Source organism: Cryptomeria japonica, chromosome 4, assembly GCF_030272615.1.
Source record: "Cryptomeria japonica chromosome 4, Sugi_1.0, whole genome shotgun sequence".
NCBI classification, from domain to species: domain Eukaryota; kingdom Viridiplantae; phylum Streptophyta; class Pinopsida; order Cupressales; family Cupressaceae; genus Cryptomeria; species Cryptomeria japonica.
This window is the reverse complement of record NC_081408.1, coordinates 526117610-526123782: the sequence shown is the minus strand read 5'-3', so window position 1 is coordinate 526123782 and position 6173 is coordinate 526117610.

Here is a 6173-nt window from a genome sequence, read left to right as displayed (position 1 = left end):
CACCAGAGTTCAAATTAAATATATTACCTTTTGTTTGTGTATCAGTTGCAATCTCCAAACCAGATCTGGTAATGATTTTGCATTTTCTATCCTTGAATTGTAATGGAAATCCCTTATCTACCAATTGTTCTACACTCAAAAGATTATGCCTTAAACCTTCAACATAATAAACATTGTCAATATTGTTCTTACCATCAAATGATATAGTTCATTTTCCTTTGATCATACATGCTTTGTCATCTCCAAATCTAACTAGACCGCCATCAAATTCTTGCAAAGATAGAAACTTCCCTTTATCTCCAATCATATGATGTGAACAACCACTGTCAATTACCCATTCATCCTTGTCTTCAATTTTGTCAGCAAGTGCCTTCTCTTCAAGTACCTTCCCTTCTAGTGTCGGATCATCTTCTTTGATAGCCAGGAACACCCATTCCTTCCCATTGGTGGAACCACTAGCAGAGTCTTCTGCCAATTCAGAATCAAAATCAGTTGTGCCTTCCTCATCCGCTATGTAGCATGATGTGTCTCTATTTTTAATGTACTTTTACTTGTTCTGATATCCAAGGTTAGGCTTAAATTATCTTCTAACTCCTTCAAATATTGAATTCCTTTCAGGACATCTAGATGAAAAATGACTAATCTTATTACATGCAAAACATTTAAAAGGTGCTTTTCCTTCATACTTACTTCCTACTGGTCCTTTAGGTACTCTTCTAGAAAATAGTGCTTCAAGTTGCTCAAACTCATCATCTTCTCTCTTCATATCATCTAATTCCTTTTCATACAAATCTTTCCAGTTTTGCTTACTAGTTGTATATGTAGATGCATGAAAAGAAGGTTCAGTCTTCACAGCTCTAGAAGGTCCAAATTCTTTAAACTCAAAAGCAGATAGTTTCCCAACCAAAGTATCTCTATTGACAAATGTATTAGCCATTTTTATCAACTCATTAATAGCAGTAGCCTTCATTTTGTAAGCCTATGGTAGGGCTCTCAATACTTTAGAAACAATTTCATCTTCGCTCAGAGTTCCACCACAACATTGATTTCCCATAACAATCTCATTTACCCTTTCCATGAATGCAGTAATCATTTCATCTTCTTCCATCTTCAGGTTTTCATATCTCACCTCATAACCATCAAGTTTAGCAATATTCATTCTAGGGTCACCTTCATTAAGAGTCTCCAATTTATCACAAATAACCTTTCCAGATGATTTGTCGGTTAATCCCATTATTTGTTGATTAGAAAGTGCACATAAGAGGGCTTCTCTTGCTCTACAATCATTCTCAAGCTCCTTGTCTAGGTTTACTAGAGGAGGATTGCAAGATCCTGGATTATAAGGTGGGACACCATTCTGTGTGATCTCCCAAATCTCCTTGCTAAGACGTCTTAGATCAGTTTCCATCTGAATCTTCCATACTATATAATTTGTTCCATCAAACCTCAGAATATCCTTTCGAAAGATAGCTCCAGAAGAACTCAATGAACTTGAACTATTAGTCGCCATAGGATCTTCCTCAAGCAATTAAGCTTTCTACAGAGAGGACCAAATCTCTGATACCAATTTTTAGACAGTTCAAATAATTGGAAGACAACTGAGAGGGTGGGGGTGAATCAATTGTCACAGATTACCAGAACCATTAGCAATTTAAATTTTAATACCGAAACCCAAAAACATTAATACCGAAATAGCAGTTAAACCAATTAAGCATAAACAATAACCATAGAATAAATACCATCCACATAACACCAAGATTTGTATGTGGAAAACCCGATAAAGGGAAAAAAACACGGTGGGAAACCTACCCACAGTCAGATAATACTTCTGCAGTAAGTATGTGAATTACAATTGAGGGGGTTGCACTTGCAGAAAGACCAATAGCCTAGAGCGCACTACTCATCACAAAAGGAGCCTCACTAACTACAAAGAAATCCAGACTACAATCTAGAGAAGTGTTGAACTGCAAAAGATAGCATCTCATATGCCTGAGTACAGTTCCAGTTAAGCTCAATGCCAGAGGACTAAATCCTCTTACATACACCCAATTCGATCTCCAATGATCGACCAACTCCTATGCCTAAATGATATTACATTATTCACACATTACATTCCTTGACCATGACCTCTAACCATAACCATGATGATCTACAATGAGATCTTACATCTATATACAAACCCTCGACAATAAACAATCAGGTCGGCCACCAGATAATAAACCAGTTACATAATTACAAACCATTTCAGCCTTAGACCAAACAAATAATATCCAACACATAAGACATCTTGAAAATACATCGAGAGGCCCAATCCACACGTTACATTAAAGTCGGTCCATAACCTAGATCAACCAGAACCTAGTATAGGTCCACACGCTATAGCAATGATCTCCAATCGCCAAGTCACGAACATGATCACCAACAACATCCTGAAACTCCACCAGAAGATGCACCAACACCACTTATGCAATTCATCAAAGATCTTCACCAAAAGCTCTGCCGGTGAAACCCTTGCCATAACCAGGAACTAAGCTTTTAAACAAGCAGGATAGCATCTGATCACCAGACCAAAACCAACTGACCAAATATGAGTACGAGTATCATGAACAAGCCAATTCCATCGCCAAACTATACTGGAGCCTATCGGATCATGCTGGATCCAAATCAACCAGAAACCACTCAACCTACCGAGACCAAAAGGGTGTAAGTAAAGCATCCAAACAGCTAGTGTTGGCATCAATGACAAAACATCACTGCAACACATAATCAATTCCACCAAATGGCCAACAAACAGGTGGAGTCGATGTCTGGTACTTGCAATCCTACATCCACCGATAAACACAAAAGAACATATATATACAACATCATAGTAGCAGGCAAGTGAAAGAGAATCACAACACCTTATCATGCTCACAATGAGTGATAAGGCATCATCCCTTTCACGAAGACAACCACCCAATACAAACACATCTTATAAAATCATCATCATGAAGTAGGGTTAGTATCATTGTCATATATCATAAAATTATATAAATCACATAAGAATCTTGAATACATATAAGTTCATCAAGAAATACCATCCATCGAATAACATAACATATCATTCATCACATAGATCATCAAAAGTCATCAATATAACACATGTCCATATAGCATCATAAATGTCTACTGCATAGAAATAAAGTCATAACCATCATCATAAGTCTAGATAAGTCTATCGAATCATGAATCAAAATGTAAGTCTAGGAGGGACACTACAGTTGGAAGGAATTTCTTGGAGCTTTTGGGGATTGTGTTGGTTCATGTTTTGTCGGATTATGGATTGGCAAAGTTGAGGATTTTCTTTGGGGATTCAACTTCTACCTTGGTGTTGATTCTAGGATAGTGTATAGAGGCAGGATTTTGATCTCCTTTTGTCTATGAAATTTCATTGAAAGATTTGAAAAGAAAATTAGTTTTTGTTTTAATGAAAACCAAATGAATTGGTCTGATAATTGTATCTAGAAATTTTCCTTTGGATCCTTTATTTGGGAATTTTGGTTTTAAATTTAAAGTTGGTGGCTGGAGATTTTAATTATTTGTGAGCCTAGGTGGGGTTCTTAAAATTTAAATAATTTAATTGTTAATTTTTACGTGTAGATTTCTTCTGGTTTTGCAAGTTAAAATTGTTAAAAGATTTTATTATTAAAAAAAAATTATGAATTTTGGGAATTATCTGTGTCTGTAATTTTGGTTTTATAGATTTTAATTATTAGATTTCATTATAAAAATTTTGATTATAAATTTTTTATTTTTAATTCTAATTTATTTGTGATTGTTTGAGATTATGTTCTTTGTCAATTTTTGAGATTCCATTGGAATTTTATTTTTGTGACTATAAATGGTTTCTAGAGTTTTAACTAAATATGTTTACAAGGAAAGAAGTTTTAAATATGTGATTTTTATTTATAATTTTAAATCTGTCAATTATAAATTTATTATTATTAAATTTATGTATAATTTCTATAAAATTTTATATTTATAATTTTAATTTTAATTGAATTCATTAATGTGCTAGAAACATTTAGCAATATTTGCCATTGATAAATTATTATTAAATTTAATTGTGAGCATTTTGTTTATTAAGTTTGTATTATTAATAAAATGTTAAATTATTTCAATAAATCATTTCACTTCGCTTTTTATTAATTTGTCTTGCTCTAATTTTATTGACTGGAATAAAAAACTTTTCCCTTTATTATGTGTTGCTTTTTGTTTTGTTTTTTCTTTTTAAATATGATTTTAGTGATTTATCTCTCCGGTAGTATAAATTTTGTGTGACCACTAATTAAAGAAATCAATTAAACTAAGCTTGATTAATTAAATTGGTTAATTATTTTATTTTATTTTTAAATTGATTATATTCTTATAGTAGTAAATAAATAATTGAAGTTATATATGTATATTTTAGTATACTTGGTTCTTTTAGGATGTATTATGTTGGAAATTTGCAAGTAAGTGGGTAATTAATTATTTAGTCAAAATTATTTGTTTTGGAGGTTATTTTGGGATAATGAATTAAATGGGTATATGTGTGTTTTAGTCCTTTCAATGTTTTATTTAATATCGCTTGTAGTGTTTAATGAAATTTAGTTTATAGTATTTTTTATAAGTATGCTTGATGGATGGTGCTTGTATATATGTATCAATACCTATTAGTTTGGTTTAGTCAGTTACCTTTAGTGGTTCTATAAATGTAAGTTGACCTATCTTAGTCACCTATGATACCTCTTGTGTGCTATACTTGAGTGGAGAATGAATGTCATTTAGAGTAATGATGGTTTTTTGTATTGGAGATTTTTGAGAAGTTAATTGGCCAAGTTACTTTTGCGTTGATGTTAATATTATTGACTTTGGAATTATTTTGATGTTTTATCATATCAAACTCGTGACCTTTTATGTTTAGGAACCTTAACCAATGAGTGTTGGGGGCTAGTGTCTTATGTGTTGTTTTGGTCGTTTGTATTTGAGGCTCCAAAGGTTGGTCTTGAGCTTAGTATCTTCTTTCTGTGTTATTATGTTCTTTTTCAACATGGGTTTTTTCTTTGGATGGCTATGGAGACAACTATCTTGGTATTTTATTATTTCTTTCCTTATGGGATTGAGCCATGAGGTTCTTTTATTGGAAGCTTTGGTATATGATGCTATGTGGTTGAGATGTGATGTGATTCGAGACTTGGTTGGAACTTATTATTTGATCTTTGGTGCTTCCAATCTTTTTATGAGACTTGTGAGAATATTTTATGATAATTTATTTGATGATGGTTGGTTTCAGTATGTTTGTGTCATAAGGGGGAGTGGCTTCCAAGTGGGGGTCGGGGCCCAAAGTGGCTACTAGGATAACCCATTGGAATTTTTCTTAATAATTGATAACCTAATTAATGTATTAGGGGGTTGGGGTAGTTAAACACATTTAATAAGATAATTGGATGCCTCGCTCATGGTTTGAGTGCTTGTTTAGGCTCAAGATGAGGCGTAGAAGGCCTGGAATGGCAAAACCCACTACCTTGTCCTCGTGAAAGGTTTGTTGGGTTTACATGAGTCTTGTATGGGGGCTAGGGGTCGGGAGAGACTACCAGGATAACTCAGAATGGGGGTTAGGGCCTATGGAGACCTGCCAGGATAACCCATAGCAAGCTATGCGATGAAACTCTCCCCTTGTGAGCACTGGTGTTTGGCCTCTTTCTTTGCACCCTCTGGAGTACTCATGTTTAGAGCTTAGTCTATGTGTATTTTTCTTGTGGTTACCTGGTGGAAGTGTGTTTAGCCCTTATGGTGTGCTCTTTGTTTGATTGCTTGAGGGCCTTTTGTCTATCTCCTAGCACGAGGGTTGGACCTTTTGGATCCACATGGTCGGGTGGTAGTTACCTTCTTCCATCAAGGATTTTGTTTCGGTCTTGCATGGATTGGCCTCGTACTTGTTCCATCTTACTCTGTTGGATTTGTTCAGATCAGTGTTTGAGATGGCGACTTTATGTATCTACCAATTGCACTTATGTGTATCAGATGTAACCTTTGTATTTACACGTCTTCATGAAAATGATGTAATTATGTTGTAATAATGATGTACTGATGATGTAAATCTTATGTAAGTGAAATGAGACTTGGGTGGTAGGATTTAATATTAGTTAATG